Raw genomic sequence first — 13,358 nt, 5'->3', positions numbered from 1 at the left:
TTGTAAGGCCAAAGAGAGAGCTCAGGGAGTTAAGGTGTGAGGTGATAAAACAGTCTGAGGAGATGGAAAGAAGGGGACAGATTAAAGAGACAGTAGGGAGAATTATAACTGATTATAAATTAGTGGCCCAATCCAGGGAACAAAATATTTCCACTTCCTTAAATTGTGTATGTTCTCTATCTACAGGACAGACTGAGCCCTCCAATCTTTTGGGAGGAAGGAAGGGATAGGTGGTGTGGTTATTGCTACAATAGTGTTTCCGTGATGTCCCTCCTTTGCTTTTGTACCTAAGGGATAGTCTGAAGCAACAGGCTATAATAGGCCTCAGGTGCCAGGAACAAGGGGTTAACAAGGAACAAAAGAAGTTAACAAGTGTTGACAAGGAACAAAGAACAAGGGGTTAACAAGGAACAAAGGAAACTTTCTAGTGCAGCTTGAAATTAAAAATCAAAAATCATAACCCAGGGTTCTCTGTGCAGGTTCCCCTCTTCCAAGATGGGTGTCAAATGACGTGTATCAGGTGCCTATTGATGAGATTTGGGGAGGATCCCAGACCTTAGCAGCCTTTTGGTTGACTCCCCTCACATTGCAGCAGGTAAGATGTCTTTATTCCCATTTTGCAGATGTGGCAGCTGAGCCTCAGAAGTAAAATGACTTGTTCAAGGGGACCCAGTTTGTGATGGGACTGAGAGTGAGGGGCTCGGCCAAGGGTCTTTCCAATGAGGCTTTACCTTTCCTGCTCTCTCTACCCACATGGCTTTCCCCCTAAATTTTGGCATAAATGGCTTCTTGTATTTGAGTTGTCTCCTCCTCAGATGACATCCCCAGATCACTCTGTATCACAATCTCCTATGTGTTTTCTTCATAGCACTTAGTATCTGAAATTGTAAACTTTACTTGTCTATTTCCTTCCACTGAAATGTGAGCTCCATGAAAACAGACAACATCTGTCTTGTTCACTACTTTACTCCCAGCACCTGGAATAGTAGATAGTCAATCACATTTACTGAATGATGGAAATAAGCTGAGGAGGGAGGAAACCTCCCTTAGGTGAAAGCTTAGGATGCTTCAGGTACTTCTCATAAACCACCTCATTTGATCCCCTCGCAGCCTGTTAAGGCGGGTACTGAACCTCCATTGGGTGGGTAACAAAACATGCTAAGTGAGGTCAAGTCTGGTTTCGAGGCTATAGACTCCTTTGAGAATCTCCATTAGACACAGACTTTTTGGAAACCATGTGGAGGAATTCAGAGACCTCTTTGGGGTCACTCAGGGATACCAGATCAAGGAACCCAGGATTAGGGAGCTTGCCTAGGGTCTTTCTGGCCTGAAGCATTTGCTAGTTTCTCACTCCATGGCAATGATAGATTCCCTTTAGTGGACTGCTAGGAACTTGCTAAAGATTCTGAAGCAGAGGGGGTTTATGATACACTGAGCCTTTGATGTCTCTGACCTGGGTTCAAATTTGGACTCCACAGACTAGCAGTGTGAGTATGAGCAAGGCTTCTCACCTCTCCGAATCCCACTTGCCTCACTTTCAAAATGGAATCTGTTTTTTTTTTTCCCCAACAATAACTAATCTTTATTGATCTGCTCACTGAGTGCCAAGTACTTAGCTAATGACTTGATAGTTGTTGTTACCTAGCTTTTCACCAAACCCTACACCTGGGAACTTGGAGGCTTGACAAGATATCCTGAATGAGTTGCCTTGACTTGCCAGAGATCATGCAGCTTCACACTGTGAGCCACTGTGCTTCCACACATGCATCTTGGGATGGGCCGTGAGCTCAGGCTTCCCAAAGCTGACTTCTGAATCCACCGCAAACTCTATTCTTAGGATTTGGGGGAACATTTGAGTCTGAGTTAGGTTAAAAAAGACAAGGAGGGCTGCACTGCAGTGTGAATGGAGGCCAATCTTTTAACTTTGTATGTCGCCTTTCCCCCTGTGAGGGCCTCACGTGAAGCTTAGACTGGGCCTCTTGTCCCAGGGTCTGCATTTGTGCACGTGGCTGCCGTCTCTTTTTAGCAATGACATCACTCTGCTTGGAATTATAAGGCTGTCTCCCCACCTGGCTGGGGGCTACTGCTGGGCCATTCAGAGTGGAATTCCTCTGTCTTCCAGACCCGAGCACAGTCCTTGCCCAGCAGTGCTGCTCAGGAAATGCCTTTGGAATCAAAGCGAGGACTCTCCCATGTGTTGAGGATTTACTGTGTGCCAGGCCTGTCCCGGACACTTTATATGTGTTATCTCATTTACACCCCCTAGTAATCCTGTGAGGGGGGAGTTACTGTTCTATTTTACTGAGAAGAAATAGGCTCAGTTGGCCTTTGCCTTAGGTCCACTTGCGGTAATTGATAGCACCGGGACCAGTGCCAGGGCCTGTGCTCGCATCATGCATGATGAACTCTTGAAGCTGTGGGCCGATAAAGGGTAGACACACTTCTCAGTGCCTAGGATCCTTAGAGATTTTATACTGACAAATCTTCTAATCCAGCTCTCATTTCATCTGTGAGGAAGCAGAAGCCCAGAAAGATTACTCACTTACAGCTCCTCTTTTCCACTTACTGCTTATCCTTATTCACCACTTTGGGGCAAGATGGGATCCAGTTTCACTCACCATTATACCACCCAGGTAGCCCAGTGCCTAGTCCAGGTTGACACTCAGTAAATGCTTTTAAATTTTATTTATTATGAAAACATTGAGAAAAGTATGAAGATTAATGTAATAGACACACATATACTCACCACCCAGCTTGTGAAATAAAACACTGCTGATAGAGCTGAAGGTGCTGTTGTACCGCTCTACAGCTGCACCCCCCACTGCACCCCCCAGGTAAATGTTCTCCTGAATTTGTTGTTTATTCTGTGCAATTTTTATTGAGATACAATGCATATACTATAAAATTAAACCTTTTTAAGTGTGCAATTTAGTGGTTTTTAGCATATTCATAAGATTGTGCAACCATCAGTACTGTGTAATTCCAGAACATTCTCATCACCCCCCCCCAAAAAAAACCCCATACTCATTATCAGCCATTCCCCCGTTCCTCCCTCTCTCCAGCCCCTGACAACCAGTAATCTGCTTTCTGTCTCTCTGGATTTGCTATTCTGGACATTTAATATGAATAGAATCCTCTATGTGGCCTTTTGTGTCTGGCTTCTTTCACTTACCATGTTTTCAAGGTTCTTCCATGTTGTAGCATGGATCAATATTTCATTCCTCTTTATGCCTGAATGGTGTTCCGTTTTGTAGGTATGCCACATTTTGTTCATTTATCAGTTGGTGGACATCTGGGTTGTTCTACTTTCTGCTATTATAAATAATGCTGCTATGAACAGGTTCTTGTGTGGATGTATGTTTTCAGTTCTCTCAGATATATACGTAGGAATGGACTTGTTGGGTCATATGGTAACTCTGTTTAGCTTTTTGAGGAACTTCCAGACTGTTTTCGAAAGTGGCTGCACTATTTTGCATTCCCCCCAGCAATGTATGAGAGTTCCAATTTTTTACATCCTCACTTACCCTTGTTTGTTTGATGACCATCCTAATGGCTGGGAAGTGGTATCTCGAGGTTTCAGTTTGCATTTCTCTAATGACTAATGGTGTTGAGCATGTTTTCATGTGCTTGTTGGTCATTTGTATATCTCCTTTGGAGAAATGTCTATTAAAATCTTTTGCCCATTTTAAAATTGGGTTGTCTTTTTATTGTTGAGTTACAAGAATTCTTTATATATTCTGGATACCAGACCTTATCAGATAAATGATTTACAAATAGTTTCTCCCATTCTGTGGGATGTCTTTTGGTTTCTTGATAGTGTCTTTTGAACCACAGATGTTTTTAATTTTGATGAAATCCAATTCATGTGTTTTTTCTTTGGTTGCTTATGTTTAGAGTGTTATATCTAAAAAAAAACCATTGCCTAATCCAAAATCATGAAGATTTACACCTATGTCTTCTATGAGATTTATAGTTTTTTGCTCTTATGTTTAGGTCTTTCATTCATTTTTAATTAACTTTTGTATATGGTGTGAGTTAGGCCCTATGCATTTTTAGTCCTTTTACTAGGTATATGTTTCTAAACAAATATAATATTTTTTCCCTGTTTTTTGGACTTTAAATGGTAACATATGTATTCCTTTGCAGCTTGATTTTTCTCATTCAGCCTTAGGTCAGGAGATCCATCCATGTTGATAAGGGTAGCCGGTTCATTTGTTTTCACTGCTTTATGAGTCATTGCATAAAAATACCGCATTTCATTGAGCATTTCTCCTTCCCCTGGAAACCTGCAATGGGAGCCTTACCTCATGGAGAGACATATAGTCTTGCCCTTCCATCCCCCCAAGACTTTCACCAAAAAGGAAGGGAGCTGGAAATAGAGAAGTCAAAAGGGAATTGTATAAGGATGAGAACGGGGTCCCACGGTCTTAGGAATGATCCTTTCTTGAGGACCTTCTCATGGTCTCTGTGGTATGTATTTCTCTTGTTTATTCTACTGAGTTTGGGGATGATGATAATGAAAATCGAGAGGAAGAATAGTAAAGTTCGTGTATTGAACACTTATAGACATTGCACCTTTTCCTTTTTATGAGTATTATCTCATTCAGTTCCCTGTGGGGTAGGTGCTTTATAGATGATGAACAGAGGATCAAAGGGACAGAGTAACTGAGGATTTGCACTCAAGTAGTCTGACTCCAGAACTCTTAAGCACTGTGCTGCATTGTTAGCCTGGCTCAGCTAAACCCAGGAGAACAAAGAAAGGAGAAGCTTGCCCAGGTTTGGTGGGTGAGAAGCAGGAGTCACAATATCCACTGGGCCACAATATCCAGAGGGCAGCAGGGAGCAGAGAGAGAGGCCCCTGGGGAAGACAGTTCTTGAGAGACAAATGTCCCTACCCCAATGGACGTGGCCCATTGGGCAGGTACTCATGGCCACCTCTTCTGTGCCAATCCTGTGCTGGCTGCTGAGGCTGCAGAGTAGAATCTAGTCCATGGGGGAGACAGATAATAAAAAATAAGCCAACCTACCAATACATGGAATAAATAATTGAGATATGTCATACCAAAGGGGAAGAGATAACATTTATAGAGAACTAATTTAGGCAGTGTAATCCAGGGAGGCCTCTTTGGGGAGGTGACATTTGAGCCGAGACTTGACTGACAAGATGGAGGCAGCCATGCCCTAGTTTGGGGAAGGAGTATTCCAAGTAAGGGAATGGCAGAGTCAAAGTCCCCACAGCAGAAAGGAGCTTGGTGTGGTTTCTAAATTCTTGGAGTGAGTGAGAGGATGGAGCTGCCTGAGATGAGGCTGGAGAGCTGGCAGGGCTTCTAGGCCAGGGTCAAAAGATAAGTTTATAGTCTGCAAGTTTAAATAAGGTCCAGCGACTCCATAGAGACTCTCTTCTTGCTTGTCTTTAAGGATTGGGGTCTAGGATACTTGAGAGTGACTGAATCCTAATACAGGTGTCCCCTATTTCTTGAAAGCTTGATTTACACCACCTCACTTTTATAAAAGACCTATGTGAGAACCTGTTTTCACTAACAGAAAGAAATCTGAAGAGGATTTTTGCTTTTATGAAAACAGGCAAAAAGTGAAGATAGTGTTCAGCGTTTGTTTCACAGCAAGCCGATAGAGGCAGCGCCCACCGGGTCAGTGAGAGTGGCCTCACGGAGCTCCTTCCCCAGAACTGCACTCAGCATCTCAGCACAAGCCGCCATAGCTCTGACTGTGTGAGCATCTGTTCATCCATTAGCAAGACTGTCCTAAGGTAATTGCTTCTTTGCTTTATGCCATGTCAGCTTAGGAAAGGTCTCAGGAACGCGGTACTCTCAGAGAGCTGGAGAAACCTGGACCTGGTCTGGGAGAGATGGTAGAGAGGATGGGGAGAGTTCTTTGCATCTGTCCCTAGATGAATGGAACAAGAATTGGAGGGCATGGGTGGCCTTTGCCCCCCAGGACACAGGTGACAAGACAGCACCTCAAACTGAGGACTGCCCATATATCCTTCAGGAGGGAAAGAGTTACACAAACTGGTGCATCCAGGGTTTGGAACACTGCTCAGCCATAAAAAGGAACCGACTCTTGATATAAGCAACAGCTTGTGTTAATCTCCAGGGAAGTGAAAAAAGCCAGTCTTCAAAGATTACATACTGTATGATTTCACCTGTATAACATTTTTGAATGGACAGTTTTAGAAATGGAGGACAGATTGTAGGTTGCCTGGGGTTAAGGATGGGAGGGAAGAAGGTATGGTTATACAAGGGAACACCTTTGTGTTGTTGGAACTGTTCAATATCTTGACTGCAGTGGTAGATCCACAAACATACGTGTGATAAAGTTGTGTAGAAATTAATACACACATGCACACACACACACACGAGTATATGTAAAACTGGGAAAATCTGAATGAACTCAAGGGATTGTATCAATGTGAATACAGGGAATCTCTCTGTATTATTTCTTATAAATGCTTGTGACTATATAGTTATCTCAAAAATTTCAATTGAAGAATGAAATTAAAGGCCCAAAGCATTAGGTAGGAAAATAGGGATATTTGTAATAACATTTTCAACCCATTAAAAAACCAAACAAACCCTGAAGGCTATGCTCAAGGAGGCCTCTCACCCTTAAGTTACCAAAGTCCGGATTTGCAGAGAGGTGGGCAGTAAACCCAGAGACGTGGGAGAGCACAGGGTCACCCTGAGCCCCTCAGAATTCCCAGGTAGACCCACTGATCCAAGCTTAACTCTTTGAGCCTCTCTCTGCCCTTCACCTTCCAAGCTGACTGACCGTGATCACAAGGGCAGCACCGCAACCCCCCTCACCCTCCCACTCCACCTGTAACTGGTCTTTTGAGAAGGGCAGATGTTCCTCCCTCATTCTCCACTCCAAGTTGGGCTAAGCTCCCCTCCCCTGGGAGGCCCTGTTTGATTGTTACTGTCTGTGCCTCCATGCCTGTCTCTGCCAGACAGACTCTTGGACCTTAGGAGCAAGCCTAGAACCAGTCCCAATCTGGAGGGCATCAGAGAGTGTTTGTTGAACTCAGTAAAATGGGAAGCTGACCTAGGCTGAGACAAGCCTGTCCCAATCCTGAGACCAGAAGGAGGGCCTGGGCTGTGGCACAGGATTTGGGGAGTGGGGTGGCTGTGGTCTTAGAAGATCCTGGGAACTTTCTTCCCACATGGTAGGCCCACAAGGATGTCTCTTCCGGAATGCTGGCTGTCCAGCGCTATCTCAAATTCCATCCCCAGAGTGGCAGACCCAAGCCTTCCCCACCAGACAACCCCAACATACACATCTCCATGGCTCGCATGTTCATGTAGTTGGCCTCTTGCCATGGGCTGAGCACTGTTTCATTTATCTCTCTCAGCAATGTTGTAAGGCTGGTACTCCTTGTATGTGCATTTTGCAGAGAAGGAACCCGAGGCACAGAGAGGTTAAGTAACTTGTTCAGGGTCACTTAGCTTATAAATGACAGAGAAAAGATTTGAAGAGGCAGTCCTAACATGTGCCCAACTTAGTTCCTGCAGGTGCAAAGCTGAAAAAGAAATACTGCACTCAAATGGAGCCAGTGATAATATCAGACATTTGCATAGTGCTTGTATATGTCAGGCACAGGCTAAGCTATTTATATACATTATTTCTAACTCTTCACAACAACCCAGTGGAATAAGGTTATGCCCATTTTATGATGGAATCTACAAGAAGAAAAGTGACCTGCTCAAGGTTACATAGCAAGTAAGGGACGGAGCTGAAGCAGGTCTGTTTCTAGAGCCAGAGCTGTCAGACCCTCTTCTGCCATCTCTTCCCCAGACTTCCTTTTTTTTAGCTTCCTCCCTCCTCCATACACTGACCCTCCCGTGCCCTCTCCCTGCTGCTGTTTCCGCTCTCCTCCACCCCAGCTCCCCAGACTGGCCCCTGTCAGAGCCCCCACCCCTTTCATTTGTATTCTGAGCATAGTTTGGAGGCTGGGGTTGGGTCAGACTATCTAGATGGTGACCTCTATAGGTCACCCCATACCCTAGGGTATCCTTCAGCCCTTCCTGTTTCCACCCAGCTGCCCAGCAAGGGAAGTCTTGGAGGGGCCCAACACTCAGTCCCCTTACCTATCTGCAGTGGCCAGAAGGTGTGTGGTCTGCAGGATGCAGCAGACAGAGTGAGCAGGATGCCCTTACCTGGCAGAGAGGCCAACAGGCTGGGGGTGGGGACACCACTGGGCCTCGCAGGGCTGGGTGGTTCTGGAAGCTGCTTCGAGCAGCAGCAACTGCTGGCATTATCTAGGTTCTAAGAATAGCTTGGGCTGTAGAGTTGAGGGCTGGGGCCAGGGAAGAGGGCAGGAGCCTTTTTCCACTGCCCCCTCCACCCTGCTGCTTGGCCTAGAAACTGGGGAGCCTTCCTTCTGGCTTACTGTTTGCTCTGGGATGATTTTGCATGGATTCATCTTGTCCACCTTTGGGCTAGAGGAAAGAGGGTGTCCCAGGGACTCAGACTTAGGGCTGAGGGCATTCAGCCATCCCCCAGGGCCTCCCCACTGGCACAGAGTAGGGGCTTGCTTTTTTAAGGATCGATATGTTGGAAGCGACTCTTATTCATTTAGCAAAATTCAAGGGTATAAAGGGATACACAGGGGAAAAAAAAAATCAGTCTCTCCCTTTCCTACCCGCAAGCCACCTATTCCCCTCTGCGGAGGTGACAGCTCTTATGAGCTTCTTACTACCTTCCAAAGGCGGTCCCTCCATCAGTAAGCACAAAAATACACAACCCTTCTCTGCCCCATTTTCACCTGAGTGATAGCATATCCCATACCTTCTTCTGCTCCTCACTTTTTTCACTTAATGATACATCTTGGAAATAACAGTAATATAAAATGAGGGGAACCCACATGTCACATAGTGAGTCTCCACTACGTGCCAGGAACTGTTCTAACCGCTTCAGATGATTTAACTCATATAGTGCTCATCAGAATCCTACGTGGTAGGTGCTTTGTATAAATATCCATCGTTAACGGGTTCAGTAATTTTCCAAGATTTCATAGCTGCTAATTGGCCAAGATTCAGTCCCAGGCAGTCTGACTTTAGATAATGTGTTCTTTTTATTTGTACATATGTATTTTTATTGAAGTATAGTCAGTTTACAAAGTTGTGTCAATTTCTGGTGTACAGCATAAAGCTTCAGTCATACCTGAACATACATGTATTCATTTTCATGTTCTTTTTCACCACAAGTTGCTGAAAGACATTGAATATAGTTCCCTGTGCTCTACAGCATGAACTTGTTTAGATAACGTGCTCTTCATCCTTGCTCCATGAGTCTGTCACTGCGTAGCATACCCTTACGCTTCCTAAGGGCCGAGGTAAGAGATGTTCTGTATGTCAAACACTTGCTGTGGCCAGGCTCAGGCTGGGATGCAGTAAAAATAAGGAAGACGAGGTCTCTGCCCTCGTGGAACTGGCAGCTCAGTGCCCATGATTGTCTTGTCAACCAAGGTAGGAGGAGGGAACCCACATTTCACTTACACTCACAGGCCCACACACAGCGTGCTGTTCATATTCACCCTGTGCCCTGATCGCTGGTCCTTTTCTTACAGCCTCTGAGCTGCAAGGCCTTAGAGCCCAGAGCTAGAAGTAGAAACATGGAGGTCCACACAGAAGTTGGCACTTACAAGAGATCACGATGTGGCCCTCGTGAGCCTCATCCCCTGCCCCCTGGGATCCATTTCTGCAGGGCTGGTGGGGGTGTCTTTAATCCAGGGCCCAACCATTGTTTGAAGTTCGGAACAATTGAAGGGCAAGGGAGCTATAGATAGATCCACAGCTGCTGTCACCTGTTCCAGCCTGGGCACTGGGCCCGAGCATTGTCTACGTGGGGGTACTCTACCCCCATGAGTGAGGGCCCCCTGTGGAGTGGGAGGTTGGTCCAGCCCAGCTCTACTCCAGAGAGACTGAGTCAGAGGCCAGGACAGAGAAACGCAGCATCTCGGAAGGCAGAGAGAGACAGTAACACAGAAAGGCCAAGACCCTTGAGAGATACAAGAGGCTCCCACCAAATGCCAGAAACAGACTGGTTGGGGCTCCAGGTGGGCCACACATGCACATGTCTCTCTGGGGCAGCCACATCCCAGATTCTTCTGAGGCAGTTGAAGGTGATTTGGGGAGTGCTCTGGGAGACCCTTGGGGTCTTTGAAAGGAGAGGTTGTACTGCCAGGTCTGGTCATAGCTTTACTTCACTGTGTGACCTAGGGCAGGGACCTGCTTCTTCCCGTGTGCCTCAGTTTCCCCAACTGTTCAATGAGAGAGTTGGTTTGCATGATCTCTGTCATCCTCTGATGCCCATCAGGACACTTTTCCTCATGTGTCTAACCTCTCTCCCTCTTGCTGCAGAGGAAACCATGCTCCCCTCCTTTGTCCTTCGTGAGAATGGGGGACAGCTGCTCCCCTACCCCTTCCCCCCAGTAACCTTTCAGCCATAAATCCATGCTGAGGCATCTCTCCACCGGATAAACAGCCCTGATGCCTTTTGGCTGCCCTCATCCTATTTTCTGCTTGAAGCATCAGAGCCAGGGCCCACTTGGGCCCTCTGCAGCTGCCCAGGGCCCCAGGAGGGGGACCAGCTTTGAACAAGCATGGCCCCACCACCCCCAGGGTGCCAGGGTGGATGGCCCCTCTTTGGGCCTCACCACCTCGCATTTGGACCCTTATGGCAGCCGCCTCCTAAGTACGTCTTCCTGCCACCGGTCTCGCCCCTGCAGTCCATCCTCCACACCAGCTGCCGTGGGGATCTTGTGAGCACATAAATCTGACCACACGGTCAAATGCCCTTGCTCAGAGCTCTTTGATGAAAAAAATAAAATAAAAATGCCTTTGATGGCTCCCCAACTCCTGCAGGATAAAGCACTGAATGCTAATCTGGCTTTTGAAGCCCTTCACAATCCAGGCCCAACTGCTCCGTCCAGCCTTACCTCCCTTATGCCCCCTGTGGCCCAGCCTCAGCCTGTGTGGCTGGCTGCTCTGGCCTTGGAGTTTGGGTTCGTGCCCTCTGTCCCCTCTCCTCTACCATCAGTGCCTCTGCTACCCGGGCCCCTGCTCTCCCTGGATGGCCACAGCCTCTGCACTGCTTTACCCGTAGCATCTCTTGCCCCTTCCAGTCCATTCTCAATATGGCAGCCAATATGATGCTTATTAAACTTCAGACCACTTACTCTCCTGCTCTGACAGCTTCCCCTCTCACTTGCAATAAAGTCCTAAGACTCCCAGTGCCCCAGCCCCTACCTACCTGTCTAACCTCCCCTTGTAAAACTCTTCCCTCATTCCCACCCCCATGGCACAAGCATTGTAACGGAGCCTCAGATGCACGACGCTATTTTCTGCCTTTTGTATTTACTGTTTCCTCCTGATCGGAACCTTCCCCTGGCCAGCTTCCTCTTACCCTTTAGGTCTTGCCTTAAATGTCACCTCCTTAGAGAGGCTGTCCCCGACCAACCTGAATAGAGTTACACTCCCGTTACCCTCCACAGTATTACTCTGTTTGGTGCTGTCCTAGGACGTGCCCCAATCTTTTATCCTTCAAACTTCTCCATTCTGACATCTTCCTTGAGTGTCATTCCTTTCCTGGACACAGAATAGAAGCTGTCAGATGCATATTCAATTGAATTCATGTGTGAATTCAATACCTCCTTGCTGTGGTAGCATTTTCAGAGTCCTTCAATGTCTTTATCCAAAGAAGGACTTCCAGACACTGGGGTGCATTGGTGGCAATTTGGGCTGGGGATGGGTCCCAAATTACACCCTCTCTGTCTACCTGCCGGCCCTTGCCTTCTCTGGTGCTCAGCTCCCCCACTGGCACTTTGGGCTAGAAGGGGAGAGGTCAGAGGTACCAGGCCCCTTTTGGGCTTTGCTCCATCAGCTCATTGCTCATGGAAATCTCCTCCAAGTAGCCCTGGCTCAGCAGCCGCGTCCAGGTCCGGCTGCTCCTAAGCTGTAGGCTCCGGAACTCTGGGCAACTGCTGATCTGAGGCCTTTGGTGGAGAGGAATTGGGAACACCTAGACCCTGCTCCCCAGCTTGGCTCCAGCCCCCTCAGACTTCCAATCTCTATCTTTGGCCACTTTACTTTCTTCCCTGGATCCTGCTCCTCCCTCCAGCTCTTCCTAGGCCCAAGGTTGCCTGGCTGTGCTGTGGGGGGGTGTAGGCTGGAGTGGGCAGACAGCATATCAGTCTTTTAGGGCAGCGACAGGCCTGTCCAGGGCCACCTGGGTCTGGGGACCTGGAGACACTGAGGCTAGAAAGCCCAATGCCCAGCCCTCCCTGACAGCCCTTCCCCTGCTGTCAATACCTTCAGTCCCTTGAGATTGTGGTTCTTTGAGCGATTTCCAGAGAGAGTTCCTCCAGCCCAGGAGAGTGGACACGCTGTAGGCCAGGCTGCAAGTGACCCTGCTGCCCTCATGCTGGTCCTGCCCGAAGCTGCTTCTCCTTTCCTGGTTTTCACGTGCTGCGGTAGAGAGCCTACCTTGCAGTGGGATCCTGGAGTCTGGCCTGGGCCTTCCTCTCTCCTCATTGGGGTTTCGGTGTCCTCAACTAAGCTAAGGGCCTGGACACGATGATTTCTCTTCCGGCTCTGATGTTCCTGATTCCTAACACCCTAGCCTTTAAATTAAAAAAAAAAAAAAGGAGAAATGTGAAAGATGCAGGAAAGTACTGAGAATAATTAACAAACCATTGTTCATATTTTGTCATATTTGCTTCAAGTCTTTTTCCCCAGGATTCTAGCACTTCAGGGTTCTAATGGTTTTGGATTCTAACTCCCCAGGATTCTAAACGGAGGTGCATGTATGTCTTGTCTCTGTACTTAGAACATTGGGAAGGGAAGACATGAGGAAAGACTTTGGGGTGTCTAAACTGGCTACTCGGGGAGCGGGTTATTGGGATGAGAGGGTAGTTGTTAAGAAACAAAGCATCCAGAGGTCTAAAATCCTGAAATCCCAGAGTCCTAAAGTTGGAGCAGATGCCTGAGGTCATCCAGACCAAAGCCTCGAGCCATGTGCAACCTCTGCTTGACTCTTCCTTGCTTTTGGCTGGCTTGCTTTCTTCCAAGGCACTGACTGGCTCTGAGTGTGAAAAAGTCCTTTTGTGTGTGTGTGTCTCCAAACTCTGCTTCCTGGTAACTGCCCCCACTGTTCTGCTCTCAAGGCCACACAAATCCCACAGGCTCCCTCTGCTCCAGGATGGCACTTCAGGTGTTTAGAGTTGGTACCGCAAGTCCTCGCAGATTGTAGCATTCGTTGCATCTCTCAGTGCATCTCAGGTTTTCTCATTGCTTTGTCATGTTTGTCTATGAGCTCATCTCAGCAGGAAGCTGTGCCAT

At 47.2% G+C, this 13,358-nt stretch overlaps 1 protein-coding gene across 2 annotated transcripts in view; it reads left to right on the top strand.

Annotated features, from left to right (window-relative positions):
• MYH7B (myosin heavy chain 7B) overlaps positions 1-13,358 on the top strand; it is a 40,147-nt gene that overhangs the window by 1,035 nt on the left and 25,754 nt on the right. Inside the window, exons 2-3 of one of the 2 annotated variants that reach the window (XM_010975165.3) lie at positions 480-595; positions 5,584-5,767. The gene's annotated coding sequence lies outside the window, so the exon portion shown is untranslated. The remainder of the gene's footprint in view (positions 1-479; positions 596-5,583; positions 5,768-13,358) is intronic. The other variant, XM_064475740.1, reaches the window with a different exon arrangement.

Source organism: Camelus dromedarius, chromosome 18, assembly GCF_036321535.1.
Source record: "Camelus dromedarius isolate mCamDro1 chromosome 18, mCamDro1.pat, whole genome shotgun sequence".
NCBI classification, from domain to species: domain Eukaryota; kingdom Metazoa; phylum Chordata; class Mammalia; order Artiodactyla; family Camelidae; genus Camelus; species Camelus dromedarius.
This window is presented reverse-complemented; position numbering and strand designations above follow the sequence as displayed.